This window comes from Macaca nemestrina, chromosome 11 (genome assembly GCF_043159975.1).
Source record: "Macaca nemestrina isolate mMacNem1 chromosome 11, mMacNem.hap1, whole genome shotgun sequence".
Lineage (NCBI taxonomy): Eukaryota > Metazoa > Chordata > Mammalia > Primates > Cercopithecidae > Macaca > Macaca nemestrina.
The window spans coordinates 127,681,613-127,697,378 of record NC_092135.1 but is presented as its reverse complement, the minus strand read 5'-3'; the positions used below and the strand labels follow the sequence as shown (position 1 = coordinate 127,697,378).

The following is a 15,766-nucleotide window of genomic DNA, read 5'->3' as shown; positions in this document are numbered from 1 at the left end:
CGTAAAAATATTACAATCCAGACATTACTCCTGCCTCCCTGGGAGAGCTCCACAATTATTTAGCCATTTTTATTGAATCTATAAAAAGTAGAATGTACAATCCGTGCAAGAAAATCGTCCTTGCCTTTTTCTGCATTGGTCATGCACATAAGCAGCAATGTGTGACAGTGTTGCTCTGTCTATGGTGTTTGTCATTGTGTCCCTCCACCAGCACTTCAGGAACAGAGGCTTTGCATGTTTTCAGGGCCTAGTGCAGGGGTTAGCAAACTTTTTCTGTAAAGGGGCAGATAGTTAATATTTTCAGCATTGTGAGCTACAAGGTCTTTGCGGCAACTGTTCACCTGTGCCGTTGCCATGTGAAGGCAGCCAGATAATACGTAAAACGAATGATCGTGGTTGTGTTTCAATAAAGCTTTATCGATGGGCACTGAAACTTGAATCTTATCAAACATTTACGTGATTATTTGGAATATTAATCTTCTTTTGATTTTTCAACCTTTAAAAAGCATAAACATCATTCTTGCCTCATAGGCTGTACAGACACAGGTTGCAGGTCACATTTGACCTGTGGGTCAGAATTTGCCAGCCCCTGGGCTACAGAAATGCTTGGAACAGAGAAGGTGCTTGAATGATGAAGATCACATTTTTATTTATTTATTTTTGAGACAGAGTTTCACTCTCGTTCCCTAAGCTGGAGTGTAGTGGCACAATCTCAGCTCACTGCAACCTCCACCTCCTGGGTTCAAGTGATTCTTCTGCCTCAGCCTCCCAAGTAGCTGAGATTACAGGTGCTCACCACCACGCCTGGCTAATTTTTGTATTCTTAGTAGAGATGGGGTTTCACCATGTTGGCCAGGCTGGTCTTGAACTCCTGACCTCAAGCAATCCACCTGCCTTGGCCTCCCAAAGTGCTGCAATTACAGGTGTGAGCCACTATGCCTGGCCAAGATCACATTTTTATTTAAAATCTTTATTATGAACTATTTTAAACCTACAGAAAAGCACGAAGAATAGTATAATTAGCATCTGCCACTGAGATTCAACAAACATCATTCTGCCATATTGGTTTCCAATTATTAAGAAAAAAATAAAACAGGCAAATACAGTTAAAGCCCGCCATCCCCACTGCCACTACCCTACTCCTCCCCAACCCACTTCCCTCCCTCTCTACCCAGAAACAATGATCGTTCTGCGTTGGGTTGTAAGCTTCTGTCTTTTAAAATATTTTTGCAACATAGGCATAAAATGCGCGTAGACCACGTGTGATACTGCAGGATCCTTTCACGACTTACTTTTTTCCACTCACTACAGTGTTTCTGCGATGTGTTGGTGGCTTTCAGACATAGCTCTAGTTCATTCATTTAAATTTTCATGCAGTTTAATTTATTCACCTTTTATGAGTCTTATTCAAGAGATTATTTTCTATCTTGATGTCATCAAGATATTGTCCTATATTTTCATCTAAAGCAGGAATCAGCAAACTTTGAGCAAAGGGCCAGAGAATAAATAGTTTAGGCATTGTGGGCCACTTGTCTGTTGCAGCTACTCAACTGTGGGGAAGCAGCTCTGGACCATGGACATGCTGACGGGTGTGACCGTGCTCCAGTAAAACTTGATTAATTAAGATCAGGCGATGGGCCACATTTGGTCTGTGAGCTGCAATTTGTCAACTCCTGATTTAAAAGCTTTGAGGTTGTATTTGTAACATTGTCATACAAAATCCATCTGGAATTCATTGTGTGTGTGGATGTATGGTATAAGTTAGATATTTATGTTAGTCCCGGGGTCAGCAATTAGCAATTATTCAAGTATCACTTACTAAAAAGTTGAACTTTCCTACACTAATTTTTTTTTTTTTTTTTGAGACAGAGTTTCGCTCTGTCACCCAGGCTGCAGTGGAGTGGTATGACCTTGGCTCACTGCAACCTCTGCCTCCCGGGTTCAAGCAATTCTCGTGCCTCAGCCTCCCGAGTAGCTGGGATTGCATACATGTACCACCATGCCTGGCTAATTTTGTATTTTTAGTAGAGGTGGGGTTTCATCATGTTGGCCAGGCTGGTCTTGAACTCCTGATTCGACCCCCTCGGCCCTCCAAAGCGCTGGGGTTACAGGCGTGAGCTATCGCGCCCATCCTTCCTACACTAATTTTTAATGCTTTCCCTGTTATATTCGAAGTTTCTCTACATGGCAAATCTCTGCTCTCTCATCTGAAACATTGTTCAATGTAGTTATAGATTTATAATAAATTTTTATTTCTGGGGGGAATAAAGTCATGTGTCTTTATTCTTCTTCAAATTATCTTGAAAATATTTGGTCCTTTCATCTCTCATTTGTGTTTTGGATCAATTTGATAAGTCAGAAAACAAAAAAGAAGCATGGGATTTTGATTGGAGTTGTGCTGTTCTACCTGGATTAGTATTCTCATTATGTGACTAGCTGAGGGACCGTGAACAAGTTAGTTTCTGAGCCTGAGAGATAATATGCAGATAACAGTACCTGCCTCACAGGGTGATAGTGAAGATAAAGTGGATTAATATAGGGAGCACGTCAAGAACCATGCCAGATATAGCATAAGCACTCAGAAATCTTAGCTATTAATATCTTTAGTAGAAGTCTTCTTATCAAAGGTATCAGGACAGTTAATCAGGTCAGTTAATTAAAGAAGTTGTGAGGAATTATAGTACAGTTTTGGTTTTCTTTTAAGCATCTTATTTCATCTTAAAATGCGTAAATACATATTCATGCAGGAGTGGAAAAGGTTTTGTTGACCCTTATCCACAGTTGCAAGTGCTGATGGTGGCTTCTTTCCTTGTATGGTTTGTAATTTTTACTGTGCGCTGATTATGATGAGTCTGTGTGTACACATGCATGTGTGTGAGTCCCATGTGTCCTGTATTGTGAAAAGTGTCACTCCACTCCTGTACTGGTCCTAAACACATTTTGTTGTTGCTGTTGTTTGAAATGGAGTTTCGCTCTTGTTGCCCAGTATGGGGAGCCAATGGCACCATCTTGGCTCACTGCAACTTCCACCTTGTGGGTTCAAGTGATTCTCCTGCCTCAGCCTCCCGAGTAGCTGGAATTACAGGAGCACACCACCACGCCCGGTTAATTTTTGCAGTTTTAGTCAAGACAGGGTTTCACCATGTTGGTCAGGCTGGTCTTGAACTCTTGACCTCCAGTGATCTGCCTGCCTTGGCCTCCCAAAGTGCTGGGATTAGAGATGTGAGCCACTGTCCCTGGCTCTAAACACGTTTTTAATGTGAATTTTTGGTTTAGGATGTCCACATGAAGGAGGTGTTGTTAATCACAGGGGACATTCATATGGGAGGTTTTAATTATTCATGGGATTTGTTTTTTTTAATCCAAAGACTGTAAAGATGTCAGTTTTTCTGCTGTTACCCCAGGCCTGCTGGTGGATTTATCTAGTGTCCCTTCTGCCCTCTCTAAACAGACATGAGGCTCTAAGAGGCTTCATGTGTGGGGTCGTTATAGTTGCCTCTCCTTTCCTGTGCTCAAGGCCCCATTTCCCATCCCCGTTTGAGTGTCTGTGTGTGTGTGGGGGAGGGGGGGCCTTCCTGTAAAAACCAGAAAGCCTGCTAGACAGATTCTGAAAGAGCTGGAACACTCCCATGTGATTTTTAGAACCCCAGTTCCCAGAACTGTAGGTCTTATTTCCAACTCTGTAGGCTGTGTGGTCAATGCAGTGTCATCATATGCTGATTCTCTGGTTGTGAATTTTCTTATCATTCCTGAAACTTGAGGATCCCCCCTTTCTTCCATCCCTTTTTAAAGCTTACCTCCGAATCAAAGCATTTTTAATTTTATCTAATTTTTTTTTCACTGGAGAAGGGCCTGGCCATCAGTTCAATTAAAATCCTGAATAGTGAAATTTTCCATCGAAGTTTTTGTTGTATGAACGCCTATGGCATTTGCATATGCAAGATAAGTCACGTGTCTATGATCTTTTTTTTTTTTTTTTTGAGGCAGTGTCTTGCTCCGTCACCCAGGCTGGAGTGCAGTGGCGCTATCTTGGCTCACTGCAACCTCCGCCTCCCAGGTTCAAGCAATCATCCCTCCTCAGCCCCTCAAGTAGCTGGGATTACAGGTGCGTGCCACCATGCCCAGCTAGTTTTTGCATTTGTTTTTGTAGAGGGGGTTTCTCTCTGTTGCCCAGGCTGGTATGGTGTCTATAATCTTTATATACTAACAATTCACATAGTTCAACATGGAAAGCATTATTAAATGGGATTGATTTCATCAACATTCTAAAACAGGTCAGAGGATCCTCTGTGCTCAAAAATTGTTTGCTTGAAAAGCCATTAATTCTATATGGCTATACTTTTCTGACAGTTTTCCCAGTGGGTTCTTCTAGCCTACTAATTTTATGCCCTAATTGGAAATGCTAAATATTTGCATTTAAAGGGGTAACTGGAATGATCAGTATTGTAGAGTGTCTTCAAAGCTACGGTACCTTTGCCATACTGCTTCATTAGATATAATTATACAGGTTTCTTCTGCTTCCCTGTATAGCTGTCCATGTCCACAGAGCTGCAAAATTAAGGTGGTGGTGGGTTTCTGCTCTCATCCCTTTGCTTCCTGTCTGAACTCCTAGGCTGCAGAGCCTCGGGTCTCTGTTGTGACCATCCTTGTTTCTCTGCTTCACAATCCATGACTGTTTCTAGCTGGTAAGGCTTTTACGGATGACCTCTTCCACTTTCAGCCCGTTTTTTGTTCTGTTATTACTTTTTTCTTTTGTCTTTCATACCTACAAAGGTCCTCTCAGCTTCCTCATGGAAAAAAAAAAATAAAACAACCCTGGCCTTTGAGCAGATTTGCTAGACAATCAAAGATCCTCTTTTCAATCTTGCAATGAGACAATCTGAACACACGTGCAGTTTGGAGGTCTTTGGCTCTTGTTGATTTTAAAACAATTGGTCCTGGATATCTAGGGCCCCCTGCTCTTTTGGTGGCTTGAGGTTTTACTCATTTTCCTTTTTAGTGTTTTTCTTAGTGTAGCTGTCTATATGAAGCCTGCTGTTTATAGAAGGCTTATCTCCAGATAAATGAGGTTGGATACCCGAAGACTTTAGATTTATCTGCAGAGCCACTGATTTTTGTCCTATTCCCGGGAGCAGATGGGTATTGAAATTAGAGCAGCTGTTTCCAAGTAAGGTTAGAAAACTGAAAAGAGAGCCGAGGGAATTTTGTGTGCCTGCAGAGAGAAACACACACATCAAAGCAGTCAAGAGGCCAGGCAGGTACACGAGAACTCTTGGCACTTGACGGCTCAACCCAAAGCCTCCCCCCAACTTTTACTAAACAAGGTGACCCTGATTTTTCTGCTCTTGCACCTGGTTTCACAGACACTCCTAGATTTCTCTGTCTGACTTCTCTTAAGGATCCCAGGCCACCGAGCCTAGCAGATACAGAAGAACGCTCTTCCTGGTAGGGAATGTTCTGAACAAAGAATGATCTAGAAAGCAGTGGGGTCTCTTCTTTGTTTCAGACAAGAAATATTTTTTGAGAGCCTACTACGTGCCTGGTTTTCCAACTTCCTGCTACCCCACGTTGGTGTCATTTGTTCTTTATTTTTTCTTTAAAAATAAAGAGCATGTCGTTTGTCCTATTTAAAAAATAAAGAAATGAGAACATTTAAAACGTTTGGGGTCCCCAACAAAAGTGAAAATTTCTTTTCAAAGTGCTGCTCCGACTTGAGTTTCCACCCCTGGTTGGCATGTTTCATTGGCTTTCTGTGTCTTCTAGGAGGAAGGTCAAACTCATTAGAGGGGCACAGAGGCTGCTGGCTTTTGGCTTCTGCTGGCTCTCCTGGTCCCTGTGGCTTCATGTGGTCACTGTGCTGGAGGGAGAGTCGCTCTGGAATCTGTGTGCCATTCTTGCCTGGGAGGAAAGTCAGGAAGGAACCTTATGGTTACTTCTGGGTAGAAGCAAGTTAGTTTCATCATCTTTGTTAAATATGACAATCAAGGAACAGAGAGTATGTCAGATATGTGTACATGGTAGGTGTTTTAAAGACAGTTTTCAAAAATTGCAAAGCACAAAATATATGCAGAAAAGTACCCCCCAAAATATGTACAGCTCAATGTATTATCATAAAATGAACACCTGTGTAACCACCACTCAGATCAAGGTTGACCATGTTGCCCTCCAGCAGCTTCCTCGTCTCCACCTCTCCCAGCTCCCCAAAGTTAATCACTCTTCTGACTTCCAGCATGGGTCACTTTTGCTGTTTACAATCTTTACACAAGTGGAAAAAGCACTGTGTTTGGGGGAATTCATTCTACTTGTTGTATAAGGCTATAGTTCTTTCTTTTTTCATGGCTGTGTAGTACATTTTATCAGTATACTATAACTGTTGTCATCCAGCTCATTAATATTCTTACAGTTAGTGCTCTTTGTGTTCTGTTTATTACATATTTGTTTACTATAAGGTTACACAGATATTCTCTTCTATTATCTTTTTGAAGCTTAATTTTTTATCTTTCAGTTGGATCTACAATCCAATTGGAGTTTATTTTTGTATATGGCTTGAGAGAGAAAAAAATCTTCATTTTTTTTTTTCTCATTGGATATCAGTTTATTGAAAAGACTCTATTCTAGAAGTCAGGTGTCCCTGCGTGATCCTTTCTGTTTCTTGTCTCTCTGTTCCATTGGTCTATTTGTTCATCTTTCTGCCAATATCATGCTATCCTAATTACTATAGCTTTAAAATTCCTGCTTTCTAATAGAGCAAGCCCTCCCACATTGTTCTTATTCAAGCCTGTCTGTGCTATCGTGGGCCATTTTACAGAAGCACACAACTGTTGTGATTTCTGTTGCAGCAGCATTGAATCTTGTAGGTTACTTTAAGAAAAATTTGAGTCTTTCTAATATCGAGTTTTCTAATTCATGACTAGAATATTCCCCCTTTACAATTCTGTTTGTTGAGATCATGCACTTTTAAAATTTGATTTATTACCAGGAATTTAATTTTTTTCATCTATTATAAATAGCCCCTTTGAGAAAATTATCTTTAGTTTGCTGCTGATACATGGAGATGCAAAATATTTTTATTTTTTGGTAAATTTTGACCTTGCATGCAGCAAACTTGCCAAAGTTCCATATTTTAATAATTCATCTGCATAAATAATCATATAGTCTGTAAATTGACAGCTTATTTTCTTATTAGATCCTTATACTTTCTTTTTATTTTTGCCTCATTGCACTGTGTAGGACATTTAGTGCAGTGTTCAATGGAAGTGGTATTAGCAAACATCCTTGCTTTCTTCTCAATTTCAGAGAGAAACTGTTCTCCCTTTCACCAGTAAGTATTATATTTGCTCAAGGTTTTTTGTAGACACTCTTTATCGGATAAAAGAAGTTTCCTTCTATTCTTAGTTTGCTAAAAGTCTTCACTCTACCTAGATGTTAAATTCAATAAGTGTTTTTTTCTGCAGTGGTTGAGATGATCATACAATCTTCACAGGAAGTTTAGTTCCCAGTTTGCCTGCAGACTTCTTTTCCTGCGTACAAAGGAGGCAGAAGTCGACATATTTCTTGTATTAATGGAATTGTTGTTTTGTAAAAAAGAGTTTGATAGGATGTATGAGTGTCTCTGATGAGAGGCGAAACAAAAATGTATGCACTGGAATTGTTCTGCAAGTTTTTGATTCCAGAAACTGGACTTTGAATGACTAAAAGTAAAAAAAAAAATAGCATTTCATTTGAGGCTGGTGTGCCTATGTCAGTAAGTGCAGTTGAGTGCTATCTCTTAGGACTTAGTTAAATATGGAAACCAAGGGACAAAGGGCAGATCAGGTTTTTGAAGAACAATTCATCTAATTCTTGATATATCTGCAGCTGAGCAGAGCTTAGAGATTCATCACTATGACTTATCACTATGTGTTGATCAGACTAAAGCAAAAGTATTGAGATTTCAAGGTTATTTCCAAATGCAGTATGTTTTAAAGAGAGCATGAAAAAGTAGGGAAACAATAAGTAAGGGTTTATTTTTAATGGATTCATTTTATAGCCACATGTTTCAATTCTGCTTATAATTTCCTTTTAGCCTACTTACAAATGTGACTCAACTCACATACAAAAATCAGGACAAGCTGGTTTCAAGAAAACTGACTCAGAATTGAGGGGAATAATGGACTGACCAAATTAATCTTGGAATAATTTTTTTAATTGATGTAGAGTTTCTAAGACAGAAGTAAAGACATATCAAAACATGGAATGTGTATTTCACTAAGACATATAGTTCTTGATTCAGTAAAATGAATGAGCATTTTTATTATTTGGATTTGGAGAAAATGTCTTGGGATGCATTTCTTGGCTGAGTCTACCACTGGCATAAGCACTATAGTGATTTTTTTTTACATCTTTATTCCCAGTGAGTAAGCAGTTGGTGTTGGAATATAGTTGAAATCCTTATTAAAGAAGGTGGGAAAAATTTCATTTTGAGACAAAAATACTGTGATAGTTGGACCCCAACATTGTTCATTTGTGTTTCAGAAGGAAGATGACATTTACAACCAGTGCAATTCCTATTTCAGACATAGAAACACAATATTAAGAACTTAAAGGCCTTTAGAACATTCTAGTCCCATCCTTTCCTTTTACAGTTGAGGGTGCTGAGCCCCAGGAAGCTTTCTTGCCTAGTCCAAAATCACCTGCAAATGAGACTGGAACCCTAGTCTTTCTCTCCCATATCGCGGTACCTCAGGGTGGCAATTGTTCATTCTCGTTTCTCCAGTAACCCTAAGCTCTAAATTCTGGAGTCATCTTTGTTTTAGTCTCTCCAATTGGCAGACACGGACACTCTCCTGCTATTTCAATATCCCATTAGTCTGTGTGACCTTTCCCCACCCACTGTCTTCTATGGGTCCACCTAGTTCTATATTTAGCCTTGGCATAGGTTGCTCATCATTCATCTCCATTTAGTTCAGCTGATGGATGGAAAGGTTGAGGGAGAATTTCCATATTTCTTCTAGTGAAGGAAAGGTGGGGGTATGATTGTGTTCTTGTGTTCATTCATTGTGTTCTTGCTTCAAGGTGGACTATCAAGATGCGCATTCTTTTCATAGTACCAAGATTTATTCTGCAACCTTCCTGCACATAATTATGACTAAAAGAATGTCTGGTCCTTTAAGTTGTTTTGCCAAAGGTCCTTCTGTTATTTAATCACTTGGTGCCCACCAGTCCAATTAGGGAGTTGCATGGGGGGAGAAAATAGATGTTATTGCTATCAAACTTGTAGGGCGCTGTTCAAGATAGTTTTCTTTTTTGAAGTCTTTCCAGGTGACCCCATCTACCTGTTTTCCTTCTTTTGTGAACCCCAAAGTCTGTGCTGTCTAGATCAGGGATTGGCAAACTAAAGGGACAGATAACAAATATCCTATAGGCTTTGTGGGCCAGGTGCTCTCAGTTGTCACTACTCAACTGCTGGTGTGTTGCAAAAGCAGTCAACACATAAACAGGTGGCTGTGGTTGCATTCCAATAAAGCTTTATTTACAAAAACAAACTGGATTTGGCCTGTGGTTGTAATTTGCCAACTTCTAGTTTGTATTAACAATTTCTAAATTTTGGTTTTGGGACCAGGTACCTCAGAATCATGTGGGAAATGCTGAAAGATACAGGTTTCTAGGCTTCACCTTTAGAGTTTCTGATGAGCGGCCTGGAGCTGGGGAATCTGTGTTTTAAAAGTTCCCTGATTGATTCTGCTGCTTAGACAAATCACTAAAACAACGGCCCATTCTAGTTATCTGCTTCCCTCCTTCATTCTTTCCTTTTCTATTTTCCTCACTCCCTCCTTTCCATCCTCCAGTAAATATACATACAAAGAAATATATAACATTTTATTTGTGTTTAAGATTATATAAAATGGCATGATTCTGTAGATTGCTTATTTTGTAGATTGCTTGTTTATTTCTTTGCCCTTTTTATTGAGGCATTTATCTTGTATTGATCCTAAAAATTCTTTCTATAATAAGGGATTTAGTCCTTTATAGTATGTTGTGCATTTCTTCCTTCATGATAGTGTTGCCTTTTAAATTTATTCATGGAGTTTTATGGTTTAAAAATAATTTTGATGGTGTGAAATGCACTGTTCCCCTAAGGCAGTGGTCTCAATCAGAGATGATCTTTCCCCAGGGGATGTTAGCAATGGTTTTGGTTGGCATAACTTGGAAGGAGGGATTCTATTGGCATCTAGTAAGGAAGGATGCAGGATGCTGCTAAACATCTTACAACATACAGGGGAGCCCCCCACGACAAAAAGTTATCCAGTTCAAGGTGTCAAAAGCACCACAGTTGAGAAAACCTGCTTTAAGGCTATTTCTTTATTTTACTTATTTTATTTTTTATTTTTTATTTTTTTTTGAGACGGAGTCTCACTCTGTCGCCCAGGCTGGAGTGCGGTGGTGCGATCTTGGCTCACTGCAAGCTCCACTTCCTGGGTTCATACCATTTTCCTGCCTCAGCCTCCTGAGTAGCTGGGACTACAGGCGCCCGCCACCACGCCCGGCTAATTTTTTGTATTTTTAGTAGAGACGGAGTTTCACCATGTTCGCCAGGATGGTCTCGATCTCCTGACCTCATGATCCGCCTGCCTCAGCCTCCCAAAGTGCTGGGATTACAGGCATGAGCCACCGTGTCCAGCCTGTTTTTTTTTTTTTTTTGGTAAGACACACCCTCCTCTTGTAATACTAATATCTCTATTAAAATCTGTATTAAAACTTTTAAAATTGACTGCTACTCAGACAAATTACTAACATAATAGTCAGTTTTACTTCCTTCTTAACACCATACACAAATTCCCCCTCTTCTTTCACTTCCTTGCCTCTGTCTTCTTCTCCACTCCTCTATAAGTATCACGAGTCCCCTGTGTCCCCTCTGTGGCCAGCGTGGTGCTAGGTCATATAATGTCCCCTACCCACTGCCCAGAATTTGTAAGTTCTCCTCTGGGGCTTTGTCGCATTTGGTTTCCTCAAGCACCCTCCCATTCCCCCTGGATGCCTTTGCCCACTTAGCATGGGTATAAGTGAGGGAGGGGCTGACCTCTGGTTGGCTCGGTTCTTCCCTGGACCTTCTGAAAACTGCCAATGCAAGCTTAGTGGCCGTCAATAGAATCCTAAGTCTTCAACCTGGAGGAGGCCTTTCGAGATGCGACCCCAGCTCCTCCCTTAATGCACAAGGGGTGTGTGTCCAGAGCAGGTGAGCAACTTGTCCCACCTACCTGTCAAGAACAGGGCCAACACCAGGGCGATGCTTGCTCAGCTGGCTCCCATTTCCCATTGGAAAACTCCCAGACCAGCTCTTCCTGGTGGAGACATCCAGAATTGCTCTCTTTGTTTTGCTGAAAGCTGCCACTGTCATTCTAAAAGAGGCTGGTCCCAACACCTGCTCATGATCTCATTTCCTATTTGCTATGATCAAATCCATTCTCTCCCTCAGCATTAAAAAATGTAAGGTAGTTTAATATAAAGGTGTTGGGGTGGGTAACCTCAATCAAACAAAGGATCCTAATAGCTGACATGCATACCAGCAGGGCATGCAATTGATGAGCTGACTGCTCAGGGCAAGTCCACGTTAACGTCTCTGACTCTTCGATTGGACTGTGAGCTTTTCAAGGGCCAGATAAGGCTTTATTCATCTTCCTGACCCCTCTTATGGGCATCCTGCCTGGCACATCATAGGTGCTTGATAAATGTTGCATGAATTGCTGATTGGCCATATTGAGTTTTCTGTAAAAGTACAGAAGAGGCAGGGCTGAAACCCATACATTTTCTAAACTAGTATGGAAGGGAAGTTAGTTACCTGGGCATCTCCCCAGGCCCCACCATCATCCAGGTAATGCTGATGCAGGTGTCCACACTTCAAAGCAACCCTATTAGCTTGACTTACTATGTCTAATGACCCTATCAATGGGCCTCTTTCATGCCTTTTAAAGTTGACATTTCATCCTTCCGTTTGTCTGCTGCAGAGGACATGGGAATTGCCAGAAACATGGGTGGAGAGAGTTTAAGGAAGAAAAACAGGCCATGGCTAAAGCGTCACACTGCTACTGCCTTTGAATCACAAGTCCTAGGAGAGGCTGGCACCCTTGCTCAGGTCTGGCCTCCCGTTTTACTCAGTCCATTCCCCCCGAGCTGCTCTTGGTTAGGGTGGGCATTATTTGACACGGCTGAAAAGTCTAAAATAAAATGTGGAAAATAGTTTCAGGTTAGTTCTATGATGTGAAAAAATATGGCGTAAGCAGATGAATTGATGTGATGCAGCAAGCATACAGCGTTTAATAAATGGGCCTGCTGGTTCACTGTAAGCAGAAGCCCATTAACCCATAGGCTTTCTCTTTCCTCTTTATTATAGCTGGTATTACAAAGGCTTAATCATTTTTTCCCCATCATTAGAATCTAGAAATTATAGCTCGGAAAATATAATGTATTACATTTTATGCATTCCCGAAGTTAGGTCTATTAATTCTGATATTTTGCCTCATTATGCATTTTGGCAGTTTGGTTATTACCTGCTCATAGTTCAGATTTAATGGGATGCAAGACCAGAAGCGACCTCTGCAACAGGACCTTTTCCTTAATGAGAAAAAATACAAATACAAACTTAAAAAAATATTGTCTGTATACAGAAGCATAGGACTTATGATAAATATTTATGATTTGCTTAAAAGTTAATGATTGCACCTTATCTCATATATGCTGTTATGAGTTGAAACAGCTTTCCCAAAAAATAAAACTAGTCTGAAGTGTTAGAGAAAATAATGGCAGAAAGCTGCCATTGTTAATGAAACAACTAATATACACGCCAAGGAAGTAGCATTGGGATAAAATTATTTTTAAAAAGGGCCCAATGACCCTGCAATGCATTTAATTCTCTGCCTTGTACCCTGTGTGTGTGCATATATGTGTGTGTGCATGTATGTGTGCGTGCATGTGCATGTGTGTGCATGCATGTGTGTGTCTGTGTGCTTGTGCATGTGTGTGCATGTATATGTGTGCTTGTGCATGTGTGTGTACATGTGTGTGCATGCACACTCCATCACATTATCCACTGCTTTGAATCCCTGTAGAAATTTATTTTACTGACTGTTTAATTTTTAGCTTTTGTCATCTCTTCTTCACTAAGAGTGTTTCTCCTGGCCTTCCATGTCAGTCATTCATTCTTCAGCCCACATGCTATTTGTGCATTCCTCTCATCTATGAAGCTCAGACAACAGCACTTAGGGTATTATTGATTCTCATCATATTTTCTTTCTGGCTCTTTATCCCTTTACCTGATGGGACTGACTCCTGGACGTAGCAAATTGAGCATTGCCACGGGACCTGCCCTTTGCCACCCAGCTCCATCAACCAGCACCTCTGACACTTCCCACTGGGGTGAATAGCTTCACAAAGTAGCTCACAGAGATGGTCCCTGAGGACCAGAGAAAGGTGGCTTGGCTCACTGTGTTGAAAGCCACTTGTGAAGTGGGTCTGTACTCTTCCTGCCCTCATCAAGGCTGCAGCTAGGTTGTGCTGGTTCTGTCTTACCTCTCAGGTTGACAGAGCTTTTACTCCTTTTAAAGAAGACTTAAAGTTATTTAATTACTTTAAAACACCACAGTGGGACATTTCAGGCTCCCCTTTGACTTATGTTCTCAAGATCTGAGACTGGGCCTTTGAGAATCCTGATTGCATTTAACAAGGCAGTACACTTCACAGGCTCTGGCAGCTGCTTGTATATAACATCATTCACATCCATTCACTCGCTCATTCATTCATTTAGTAAATGTTTATCCAGCAGCTCCCATGTGCTGGGCACTGTTCTAGGGCTGTGGATACATAAGTAAATTAAACTGAAAACAGAAATTGGACCTCAAAAAGCCTACATTCTAGTGGCGGAAGAAAAAAACGAATGTATTAAATAATTTAAAATTTATGTGAGAAGATGATGGATATTTTAGAAAAAATAAAGCAAGGAAGGGAGTCAAACACCAGCATCACACAATATACCCAGGCAGCAAACCAGCACATGTACCCAGTGAATCTAAAATAAAAATTGAAAAAAAAAAAAGAGGAGTTGACATTGTCAGAGGCTAGAGACCTTGCTCTGTTAAATAGGGTCCTCATCAGAGGATGGCATTGGAGCAAAGACTCAAAGGTGGCTCAGGAGCAGTCTTGAGAAGCCAGGGCATTCCAGGCAGAGGGGACAACCGGTGCAAAGGTCCTGGGACAGGAGAGTGCCTGGAGCATAGGAGGAGCAGTGAGCAAGCCAGCGTGTGTGGAGCCAGTGAGGGAGGTCAGGGGCGGGAGGTGAGGTCAGGGAGAATGGGGCAGGCACATCACAGAGGGCTTGTAAAACTTGGTGCATACAGGCTGGACATGGTGGCTCACGTCTATAATCCCAGCACTTTGGGAGGCCAAGGCAGGTGGATCACCTGAGGTGAGGAGTTTGAGACGAACTTGGTCAACATGGTGAAACCTCATCTCTAATAAAAATACAAAAATTAGGCGGGTGTGGTGGTGGGTGCCTGTAATCCCAGTTACTTGGGAGGCTGAGGCAGGTGAATTGCTTGAACCTGGGAGGCAGAGGTTGCAGTGAGCCAAGATGGCACTATTGCACTCCAGCCTGGGCAACAAGAGTGAAAATCCATCTCAAAAAAAAAAAAAAAAAAATTAGTGAATACTTTGGCTTTTATTCTGGGTAAAAGTCATTTGCGTAACATTGCTAAACCTCAACTATAAAATTAGAATAATAAATATACAAATGTACTTACCAAAAGATTTGTAGTAAGGATGAACTAAAGTAAGAAATGTAAAATGCCTAACAGAATGGCAGGCGCACACATAAGTATTGTGAATAGCAGGTAGGAGTCGGTGCTTTTAGTGCTTGTACTAGGTTACTAGTTGTAAACGTTTAGTGCTTGTACTAGGTTACTAGATGTAAACTCCCTAGGGACAGATTTAGGGTTTTTTTTTTTTTTAAATTTTTTAAACAGCATTTTATACCCATACCTGGTACAGTTCTTGTCATAGTAAGTCCTCAATCAGTGTTCATTGAGTATTACCATTATCATACATTTTTCTAAAAAAAGCATTCAGGTAATCTTAATTGGCCTACATTTAATACCTACTTGTTTTCTGTTGCTTACAAAAATATAATCCTTATCTTCTACCTTCTCTACAGGAATTTTTTTTTAGTGTGATAATAAGATGATATCAAAGTCGTGGTGCTATGTTATGGAAAGAACTCTTGGCTGAAAATCAGAAGACATGGTCTGCTAGTATGGTAGCTGTGAGAGGTCATTCAACTCCTCTGCCTGTTCTTTTTTTTTTTTTTGAGGTGAAGTCTTGTTCTGTTGCCCAGGCTGGAGTGCAGTGGCACAATCTTGGCTTACTGCAACCTCCGCTTCCCAGGTTCAAGTGATTCTCCCGCCTTAGCCTTTCTAGTAGCTAGGATTACAGGTGCCCACCACCACGCCCGGCTAAGTTTTGTATTTTGAGTAGAGATGAGGCTTTGCCATGTTGGCCGGGCTGGTCTTGAACTCCTCACCTCGTGGTCCGCTTGCCTTGGCCTCTCAAAGTGCTGGGATTACAGGTGCGAGCCACCGCACCCGGCCCTCTGCTCTTCTTTTTCTTGAAGTGATACGGGTTCAGAAAATCCTTCTCCATTTCAATGTTGGTGTGAAGAGAAGCTACTCTATGTTCTTTGAAAACTCTAAACGGCTCTCTTGGGGAGGGTAGGTGTCGTGTCTGTTACCGTGGGAAGGGT

General features: G+C 41.0%; 1 protein-coding gene and 1 non-coding gene across 6 annotated transcripts in view; one reads left to right on the top strand and one right to left on the bottom strand.

Moving 5' to 3' along the window:
* Window positions 1–15,766, top strand: part of LOC105473962 (delta/notch like EGF repeat containing) — a 363,113-nt gene that overhangs the window by 111,380 nt on the left and 235,967 nt on the right. The window lies entirely within an intron of this gene.
* LOC112425246 (U7 small nuclear RNA) lies at window positions 3,566–3,627 on the bottom strand. The gene has a single exon (XR_003016313.1). It is a non-coding gene; the product is annotated as a U7 small nuclear RNA (small nuclear RNA).